At 38.8% G+C, this 11,813-nt stretch overlaps 1 non-coding gene across 1 annotated transcript; it reads right to left on the bottom strand.

The window, feature by feature from the left end:
* Positions 1-776: 776 nt before the first annotated feature.
* LOC123728335 (U7 small nuclear RNA) lies at positions 777-833 on the bottom strand. The gene has a single exon (XR_006760221.1). It is a non-coding gene; the product is annotated as a U7 small nuclear RNA (small nuclear RNA).
* Between the last annotated feature and the right edge of the window lie 10,980 nt (positions 834-11,813).

Genomic DNA, 11,813 nt, shown 5'->3' with positions numbered 1-11,813 from the left:
GCACCGGTACATAGCCCATCTATAATTTAGCCCTACTTCCCATACTGTATTTATTTATTTATTTATTTAATTTTGCTCCTTTGCACCCCATTATTTCTATTTCTACTTTGCAATTTATTCCACTGCAAATCTACCATTCCAGTGTTTTACTTCCTATATTGTATTTGCCACCATGGCCTTTTTTGCCTTTACCTTCCTTATCTCACCTCATTTGCTCACATTGTATATAGACTTATTTTTCTACTGTATTATTGACTGTATGTTTGTTTTACTCCATGTGTAACTCTGTGTTGTTGTATGTGTCAAACTGCTTTGCTTTATCTTGGCCAGGTCGCAATTGTAAATGAGAACTTGTTCTCAACTTGCCTACCTGGTTAAATAAAGGTGAAATAAAAAAATAAAAATGTATTTTTTTTTTTTGCTCCTTTGCAGTAATCGCTACTTGCACATGCATCTTCTGCTCATCTATCACTCCAGTGTTTAATTGCTAAATTGTAATTAATTCGCCACTACGGCCTATTTATTGCCTTACCTCACAAATCTTACCTCTTTTGCACACACTGTATATAGATTTTGTCTATTGTTTTATTGACTGTACGTTTTTTTTATTTCATGTGTAACTCTGTGTTGTTGTTTGTGTCGCACTGCTTTGCTTTATCTTGGCCAGGTCGCAGTTGTAAATGAGAACTTGTTCTCAACTGGCCTACCTGGTTAAATAAAGGTGAAATAAAAAAATTAACAAACAAAACATCTCATTTTATCTTTGACATAGAAGTGGAGGCTTTGTCCTTGAGGAAACCTACTGGAGAAATACTAAAAGAGAAAAAAAATTATCGGTAGGAAGGTAGGACTGAGGTCTGAACAGACAGTTCAGACCTTCTGCTCTTTTCTTTAACCTGTAGGGAACACAATATATTGTCTATACTTGGCATGTAGTTTTTTTGCAGACTGTAGTATTTTTGCAGACATTACTCTAGTATTTACAGTGTGTTTTGCAGTTAATACTATAGTATTTACAATAGTATTCTGCAGTACACTACAACATTCTATAGAAAGTATTACACATAATCGAGGGATATTACAGTGTGTAGTATAGTATTCTACAGTATACTACAGTTTACTACATCATTCTATAGTAAGTACTGTAGTATTCTATAGTAAACTGTAACATTTTTACATGTGGGTAGGCTGCCTGTGGACACGGAAACAGAGTTTTATAAGAAGAACTCTGTTGCATAACCCCAGTTCAAAAACACAGACATTGAGGAAGTGTTTGCTTCTTTGTCACTGAATTCCTGAAAGAAGGGGAGAGGACAAGGGGAAAGCACAAGTGGCGATATGCATCTCGTCAGTGGAAAAACAGGATACATGCCTGAGTTGTGCCATGTGCTGGATAGGGGCACACACAATGCATTCGCGGGACACACACACACACACACACACACACACACACACACACAGTACAACCAGACAGAGGGGGGAACACTCCATACCAGCGAACTCACAACCTGACCCCTGTCACCTTCTGACACTCTCTCCCTGAACAACAATAGTGTGTTGGTGAGTGGGTTCGGAGGGAGTCATAAGGTTCTAGATAAAACACCCGCAGTGAAATCTGTAGAACACAAACACCCAGTTATGAGGCAACAGAGTATGTACCACACTGCACTGTAGGTTCACTCTCATGGTATGGCCGTGTTGGTCATTTATTTGTCCTTGGACACCCACACAGCTCATCAGTGCATACAATCTAAAGTGCTTTAACTAATATCAAAATAACAATATTAATGCAATCCATTACTGATGTTATTGTCATTACCATTCCCCTGGGTTGAATGACACTTCTGTGGAAGCATGGTTTAATATATTAACTTTTTCAGGTTGAAATGAGGACCTCTTTACTGAGGAATGTGGTTATTTTTCATCATTGTGTTTTCTATTTTTTGGGTGTATTTTCTATGTTCCTATGCTGCCTTGATTGTGTAATTGTTGTGTAATTGTTGAGATGCAGGTCTCCATAGCAAAAGAGACTTTGGTCTCAATGGAATTCCCTGCTAAACTAAACGTTAAATAAATAAAATAAATAATCAGGCCAAGGTTCAAAACCATGTTACATGTTTCAGGTATTCAGGACTTCTTTACGTAGGCTACACTTCCATTGGGTGTCTTAGATATCTAGGGCTTACTATGGCTAAATAAAGAGACACCTCTGGTGGTGTCTAGTGTAGCGAGGGAGTTCCATTGAATATCTATATCGTTTATATAGATAGAATGGTGTCTATACTGAACAAAAATGTAAACGCAACATACCAAAATGTCAAAGATTCTACTGAGTTACAGTTCATATAAGGAAATCAGTCAGTTAAAATAAATTCGTTAGGTCCTAGTCTATGGATTTCACATCACTGGGAACACAGATATGCATCTGTACCTTTCAAAAAAGTAGGGGTCTGGATCAGAAAGCCAGTCAATATCTGGTGTAATCACCAGTTGCCTCATGCAGCGCGACACTTCTCGTTTGCATAGAGTTGATCAGGCTGTTGATTGTGGCTTTCATACAGGTCGATCCAGAGCATCCCAAACATGCTCAATGGGTGATGTCTGGTGAGTATGCAAGCCGTGAAAGAACTAGGCCATGTTCAGGTTCCAGGAATTGTGTACAGATCCTTGCAACATGGGGCCATGCATTATCGGGCTGAGACATGAGGTGATGGCGCCGGATGAATGGCACGACAATGGTCATCAGGATATTGTCACGGTATATCTTCATTCAAATTGCCACCAATAAAATGCAATTGTGTTCATTGTCCTGCCCATACCATAACCCCACCGCCAACATAGGGCACTCTGTTCATAACATCAATATCAGCAAACAGCTCGCCCACACAATTCCATACACATGTTCTGCAGTTTTAAGGCTGGTTGGACGTACTGCCAAATTCTCGAAAAAGACGCTGGAGGCGACTTATCATAGAGAAATGGACAATCAATTCTCTGGCAACAGCTCTGGTGGACTGCAGTCAGCATGCCAACTGTATACTCTCTCAAAACTTGAGACTGATCTGTTGCATTGTGTGCACATTTTAGAGTGGAATTTTGTCCCCAGCACAAGGTGCACCTGTGTAATGATCATGCTGTTTAATAAGCTTCTAGATTAGCCACACCTGTCAAGTGTATGGATTATCTTGGCAAAGGAGAAATGTTCACTAACAGCGATGTAAAACAAATTTGTTTAAAGAAAATAGGAAATAAATGTTTTTTGTGCTTCTGGAAAATTTCTAGCATCTTTTATTTTAACAATTTACATGTTAAGTTCATATTTTTGTTCAGTGTATATGCAGTGCCTTGCAAATGTATGCAGACCCCTTGGATTTCTTATAATTGCTTCGTTTTACAAAGTGGGATTAAAATGGATTTAATTGTCATTGTCAGTAATCTATACAAAATACTAATGTCAAAGACAAACATAAATACATAACTAAAATAGTGTTTGCATAAGTATTCAGCCCTTTGTTTAAGCAAGCCTAAATTAGTTCAGGAGTAAAATTTGGCTTAACTTCTCTAGGGACAGTGGAACGAAATCGTCCCACCTACGTAACAGCCAAAGGAATCCTGTGGCGCGTTATTCAAATACCTTAGAAATGCTATTACTTCAATTTCTCAAACATATGACTATTTTACACCATTTTAAAGACAAGACTCTCGTTAATCTAACCACACTGTCCGATTTCAAAAAGGCTTTACAACGAAAGCAAAACATTAGATTATGTAAGCAGAGTACCCAGCCAGAAATAATCAGACACCCATTTTTCAAGCTAACATATAATGTCACATAAACCCAAACCACAGCTAAATGCAGCACTAACCTTTGATGATCTTCATCAGATGACAACCCTAGGACATTATGTTATACAATACATGCATGTTTTGTTCAATCAAGTTCATATTTATATCAAAAAACAGCTTTTTACATTAGCATGTGACGTTCAGAACTAGCATACCCCCCGCAAACTTCCGGTGAATTTACTAAATTACTCACGATAAACGTTCACAAAAAGCATAACAATTATTTTAAGAATTATAGATACAGAACTCCTCTATGCACTCGATATGTCCGATTTTAAAATAGCTTTTCGGTGAAAGCACATTTTGCAATATTCTAAGTAGATAGCCCGGCATCACAGGGCTAGCTATTTAGACACCCAGCAAGTTTAGCACTCACCAAAGTCAGATTTACTATAAAATGTTATTACCTTTGGTGTTCTTCGTCAGAATGCACTCCCAGGACTTCTACTTCAATAACAAATGTTGGTTTGGTCCCAAATAAGCCAGAGTTACATCCAAACAGCGGCGTTTTGTTTGTGCGTTCAAGACACTATCCGAAAGGGTAAATAAGCGTTACGCGCACGACGCAGTTCGTGACAAAAAAAATCTAAATATTCCATTACCGTACTTCGAAGCATGTCAACCGCTGTTTAAAATCAATTTTTATGCAATTTTTCTCGTAAAAAAGCGATAATATTCCGACCGGGAATCTGCGTTTAGGTAAAAAGACGAAAGAAAATAAAGCATGGGGTCGACTCGTGCACGCGCCTAAGCCCATTGTCCTCTGATCGGCCACTTTCCAAAAGCGCAAATGTGTTTCAGCCTGGGGCTGCCTCGATATCATTCAGCTTTTTCCCGGGCTCTGAGAGCCTATGGGAGCCATAGGAAGTGTCACGTTACAGCAAAGATCCTCAGTCTTCAATAAACAGAGACAAGAAGAATAAGATCTTGTCAGAGAGGGCACTTCCTGTAAGGAACCTTCTCAGGTTTTTGCCTGCCATATGAGTTCTGTTATACTCACAGACACCATTCAAACAGTTTTAGAAACTTTAGGGTGTTTTCTATCCAAAGCCAATAATTATATGCATATTCTAGTTACTGGGCAGGAGTAGTAACCAGATGAAATCGGGTACGTTTTTTATCCGGCCGTGTCAATACTGCCCCTACCCCCAACAGGTTAACAAATCAAATAATTTATATGGATTTAATTTGTCCCAATACTTTTGGTCCCCTAAAATGGGGGGACTATGCACAAAAAGGGATGTAATTTCTAAATGGTTCACCCGATATGGATGAAAATATCCTCAAAGCTGTGTCAAGGCACAAGACGAGACCCAGATGCAGACACAGGAGGCAGATGGTTGGAGTCTTACAATGTTTAATAATCCAAACGGGTAGGCAAGAGAATGGTCGTGGACAGGCAAAAAGGTCAAAACCAGATCAGAGTCCAGGAGGTACAGAATGGCAGACAGGCTTGTGGTCAAGGCAGGCAGAATGGTCAGGCAGGCGAGTACAAGGTCCAGAAACAGGCAAGGGTCAAAACCATGAGGACTAGAAAAAGGAGAATAGAAAAAAAGAGTATGGGAAAAAAACACGCTTGTTGACTTGACTAAACATACAAGACGAACTGGCACAGAGAGACAGGAAACACAGGGATAAATACACTGGGGAAAATAAACAAAACCTGGAGGGGGTGGAGACAATCACAGGAACAGGTGAAACAGATCAGGGCATGACAAGCGGACAGTCTGCTCTTTATGTGACGTGGTAAGGTTGGACCCAGGTGCAGAGAAGAGCCCAGACGAGGAATCAGTGGTTAAGGATAAACATAATACTTTACTAAGAAACAGTAGCCGCAGCACCACAGTACACTTGGGAAAAAAAATAACAACCGCCGCCGCCGTCAAACCTCACTCAGGCAACAACCACGCACAATAGACAATTCAAGCTTTCTGCAAAGGACAACAGAAAATACACCTCTTTTAACAGGGAAATCATAATGAGTAAATTGGACACACCTGAGAGTCGTTAATTATCTCTAGGACGGTCTCTGCCACCCTCTGGTGACAGGTGGAACCATGACACTTCAACGTCATAATCATTGCATAATTTAAAATCCAAAGTGCTGGAGTACAGAGCCAAACAACAAACAATGTGTCTCTGTCCCAATACGTTTAGAGCTCACTGTAAATGAAAAAGTGAAAAGAAGAACAGATATATACACAATAGAAAATATTCCAAAACATGCCTTGTATGCAACAAGGTACTAAAGTAATACTGCAACAAAAAAACACAGAAAAGGAATACACTTTTTGACCTAAATGCAAAGACTTATGTTTGGGGCAAATCCAATACAACACATCACTGAGTAACTGCCTCCTTATTTTTAAAGCATGGTGGTGGCTGCATCATAGTATGGGTATGCTTGACATCGGCAAATACTGGCGAGTTTTTCAGGGAAAAAAATGAATGGAACTAAGCACAGTCTGGAAAAATGCTAAAGGAAAACCTACTTCAGTCTGTTTTACACCAGAGACTGGGAGAGGAATTCACCTTTCAGCAGGACAATAACCTACAACACAAGGCCAAATATACACTGGAGTTGCTTACCAAGAAGACAGTCAATGTTCCTGAGTGTTACCGTTTTGACTTAACTCTGCAAGAAAATCTGTGGCAAGACTTGAAAATTGCTGTCTAACCATGATCCCAATATCTTGACAGAGCTTGAAGAATTTTTTAAATATTGCACAATCCATTTGTGCTAAGCTCTTACCCAAGAATAGTCACAGCTGTAATCAATGCTGTTATAGTGTGGACACTATATAATCAATTACATGGAATATGTTATTGTACTTACCTGCAGTATACTATGATTACTATTCATGTGTTCATGTTTATTATTGGCATTGGCCTTGACCTTTCCCCTTTGATGATGTCATCACCCAGGGTTGTACCTGTTCAATGCGACTCTACCACAGGTTGAGTGGGCTGTATCACTTTGCTGTGTTTGTACATTGTACACCTTTTATTTATTAGGTTGAAAGTCAAGGAAAGTAATATTGGATTGTGTGTCGGCATTCCTTGTCAAGTTACTACAAACGCCAAAGATGTTTCTGACGTATTGACTCGGGGCTGTCATGACGTTGCCCTCTTTGAGTACAGGGAGGACAGTTGACCTCCTCCCCCTTGCACCATCCCCCAACCTACCTCCCCCCACCCAGGCCCTGTGTGAAGGGGTTGTAAAAATTCCAAAGGAGAATGTCCTGCCTCATGGCCCAGTTGAGACCGAGAGGGGTTTCATAGAGAGACAAAGGAAATTCTTCCAACTCACAGAATTGGGGAACCGAACGACATTTATGTTCTGGAGAAGGTATAAAAGATCGGTGAAGAATCCAGCTACGAACTGGTCCGCTTGGTACAATTTTGTGATACTCAGAAGAGACAATATAGCCATATTACCATAATACTGTTTATATAATAGCCCCAGCTATGGGACTTGCATCTAAATGGTTGTATAAAATGTATTAACCCCTGTGCGGCCTCGGGATGGACATCCAGCGAAAAATCATATCGCCATTAGCATAACAAAATGTAATACTTTTTTTTTTCAATTTTTTTTTCAAATTATATCGTTTTATAAATACACCTCTCCTGAATCGAACCACGTTGTCCGATTTCAAAAAGGCTTTACAGCAAAAGCAAAACATTAGATTATGTTAGAGGAGTATATCGTAAAAGTAGCCACATAGCCATTTTCCAACCAACCACATGCATCACAAATAACCAAAAAACAGCTAAATGCAGCACTAACCTTTGACAATCTTCATCAGATGACACACCTAGGTCATCATGTTACACAATACATGCATTCTTTTGTTCGATAAAGTTCATATTTATATATAAAAACAGCATTTTACATCGGTGCGTAACGTTGACTAACTATTTTCCCTCAAATGCATCCGATGAAACAAAGCTACAATTTACTAAATTACTATTCGAAAACATTTTTAAAATGTAATATTGTCATTCTAAGATTTATAGATGAATATCTCTTGAAAGCACCTGTAATGCCAGATTTAAAATTAACTTTACTGGGTAATCATACTTTGCGATGAAAGGGGATGCGATACTCTGAAAAATAGGCTAACATTACAGGTCAGCGCCATCTTGGAACAATCGCATATCACATCTAGTCTTGTATACTATTGTCAATAATCCCTTACCTTTGGTTGTCTTCATCAGAAAGCACTTCCAGAAATCCCAGGTCCACAACAAATGTATTTTCGTTCGAAAAAATTACTCCTTTATGTTCCAAGAGCTTGTTCTTGTTAGCGCGTCTGAAAGCTGATCCAAATGCTCCATCGGCCACGGGACAGCCATTTCGAGAAAATACATTTTTTTCCCATTTAGGTTCATTCAAACATGTCAAACGTTGTATAACATAAATCTTCAGGGCGTTTTTCAACAAGAGAGCCAATAAGATTCAAGGAGGATGATTGCATTGTGTTTCAAAACGTTTCGAAAGGGGAAGGTAACCAGGGGCGCCGGCGTCATAATGGTGATGGCCCTCTCCGTGTGACCACGTCCCACTGCATCTCATTCATTCAGTTTTCACAGTAGGAGTCTCAAATCACTTTGTAAACACTGGGGACATCTAGTGGAAGCAATAGGAAGTGCTCAATGAAGCATAGCTCACGGTGTGATTAATAGGCAACGTGATGAAGTTGAGTTTGCAATTCAGAATTCCACTTCCTGTTTCCATCTGTCTCGGTGTTTTGACTGCCATATGAGTTCTGTTATACTCACAGACACCATTCAAACAGTTTTAGAAACTTTAGGGTGTTTTCTAAGTATTAATTATATGCATATCCTAACTTCTGAGTTTGAGTAGTAGGCCGTTTAAAATGGGCACTAATTTTTTTTTAAATGCGCTGTGGCGCCCCCTATCCTAGGCGACCGTCAAGAGGTTAATAAGGATAAAGCTATTTGGAATACGTTGAGATGCTATGTACTGATGTTAATGTGATAGAATGTATTTCTGTTCAAAGCTTAAATCAGTCATCGGCACGCCCCCCAGGGACACAGACAGGACCAGGCGTCATGTGACAAGCCTGTTCTATGTTCACGTATAAAACCCCCACCCTGATTTTCTTTCATCAGACCAGGCCTCCACTCCATGACGAGTTGGCCAATAGGTTTGACCATCCAATTCCTCTACTGAAAGTTAACTACACCACGTGGTTAACTTTTAGACTATCGATAGTCTAAAGAATAAGAACAAGTCTTTGATATTAATTATTAGTCTGCGGCTAAGTACTCGATATCATCGAACACGAAGACCGACGAAACATCCATTCTATAACGACATTAATGAATGTCACTTTGAAAGATCCATTCTAACAGAGAGAGAATGCGGACAAAACTCTCCAACAGAACAGAACTCTCCAACAAGGATCCCGACACACACTGAGGGTAAATATCTATTGATTGCAATTGTTTTCCGAATGAGTGAGCGTTCATGTGCAAAGGATTAGCATATCAATTGTTAATATTAATGAACTCTGTGTGCCTTCTCAGCTGCCCTTTATGACCCTTTGTTTTAACAAGACACCAGCCATGCCTGTTTAGCCCACCAGGGCACATTACTCTACCAATTCTTTGTGACGATAATTACTGTTTGTATACTTTCTGTGAATTACTTAGTTTAGTAAATAAATGATTTTAAGACAATTGATGTATGGATGACTTTTAGTAAAGGCTGGATTCGTGCAGATACAACAATTTACGATGTTTGGAATGAGACTGGACGCGAGGTAAAATACACCATTTAAACCAGAAGATAATCGACCTATACTATAATACAATATATAATGTTATAATAAAGGAAAGTTATATTAGGAAAATTATAACTTTGTAATCTGAATATTTTTTCTTGGTGCCCCGATCTCCTAGTTAATTACAGTTAAACGATTAATCAGTTTAATCGCGTAATAATAATAACAGGGAGTTATTTTGATAAACATGTCTTCAGTTTAATGGTGCCCAAAGACACGACAGGGCTATTAAATTATATTTAATGTCTATTAATCTTTAAAATAAATTAATTTTTCTTCCACTTTACAAAGTATTTTGTGTAGATTGTTGACAAACAATGGCAATTAAGTCAATTTTAGTCCCACTTTGTTACACAATAAAATGTGAAAAACTCAAAGGGGTCTGAATACTTTTGCAAGGCACTGTATACTCTGAATGAATTCTCAATGGACACAAGATAACCATCTCTGGAAGTATCTAATGTCAGATTTGCTGATGGCTACATGGAAGGTGTAGCTCGGGAATTCCACTGGATATCCGTATACTGAACATCTGTATAGAACGATAAATAAGTCTCAATGGGACATAATGAGAACCACCTCTGGAGTAAGGTGTGTGAGATGTGCTGATGACTGCATGGGATACATATGGGGTTCCATTAGATATCCATACCATTTACATTAGATCCTCTATATTGAATATCTGTAGCATATAGACATAGTTATCTAGTTCTACTCTCTATTCTCAGGGGACATATGAAGAGACAGACACCTCTGGAGGTAGTCCAGTGGTGTTGTGGATCTAGGGGTGCGATGGCTCCATTGAATATCCATAGATGTTCTGGATATCTCGTAGCCTATAGGTATAATGATTTCTAAATATACTCTGAATTATCCATGGACATACAGGATGAAGATGCACACTGAATTATCTATGGACATATGAAGAAAGACAGCTATGAGGTAGTTTAGGTAGTGTGAGATGTTCTGACTATAGCTAGACAGGGCAGAGAGGTGAAGGGAGGTGTCCTGGGAGCTATAAGTCCATGGTGCTGACTCCTGAGTCCTGCCCTAACAGGCAGCAGGAAATGGAGCATGTTGTGAGGTTAGCTCGTCACAGACTTCTCAACCATGTAGGAGCTAAAAAGAACATAATTCAGCACATCATGGTGTCAATGGGAGGAGGTGGTAGAGTAGTGCAATTTTTGATTAGTTTAGTCTCATTTCATTGTTCTAATAGGTTATATTCAGGAAGATGGTTTTCTTAATACACAAGTCAAGCTTTTTTCAACAGTAGTGGCTTCAGTACTTAGAAGTATTTGAGCCTTTTTTAACGGATAGTATCCCTTCTGTCTTCGATCTCAAACAAGAACAAATCTATTACTGATGTCTGGTCGGAGGTAAACATGAAAATATCCATTCTTCTGTGTATAAGTTAATTAGGCCTATGTCCAGAAATAGAGCATCTGAAAAACAGACAGTGCTCCTCAGGAACAGGACATTGATTCAATCCCCTAATGACTGATAGTAATTCCTCTCATTAGTAATGTCTGTACACATCAATAACCTCTGTAAGACATGGAATGCGACTCAAATGGCACCCTATAACCTATGTAGTGCACAGGGCTCTGGCCAAAAGTAGTGCCCTATAATATAGAGCACTACGTTTATACATATAATATTGAGAATTATGTCATAAGGAATAGGGTGCCATTTGGGAAGAAGACATTGGGGTGTAATAGTGTTTTGGTACTGCACCGTCCAGTGTCGTAAACAGGTAGGCGGCCCAATATTGTCATCTAAAGCAGGGTCGTTCCACGAAATGGTTTCCTTTGCATCCCTTTGATATTTTAACTAGTAGTTATGCACCAATATTGAATTTTAAAAGCCTGTTATATTAAATTAATTGCACTTTAATATAAACCAAATGAAGAATTCTATAAATCAGATTTAAGTTCTTGCAAAAAGGAAGTTTAATTTATTAGCATTATCCAATAGTTACTTTTTGAAGAAGAAATTCCTAAAAGTTGTCAACAGTGACACTCGAATCAAAGATAATTATTCTTTATGACCACCTCCTTCCATTTGTATATTCGAGGAAAGGTGTTGTTGATTTAATAAAAAACTATATTTACTCTGCCATCTTTTAGAGCAAACATTGATGGAAAGCTAACT

The sequence above is a fragment of the Salmo salar genome, chromosome ssa17 (genome assembly GCF_905237065.1).
Source record: "Salmo salar chromosome ssa17, Ssal_v3.1, whole genome shotgun sequence".
NCBI lineage: Eukaryota > Metazoa > Chordata > Actinopteri > Salmoniformes > Salmonidae > Salmo > Salmo salar.
This window is presented reverse-complemented; position numbering and strand designations above follow the sequence as displayed.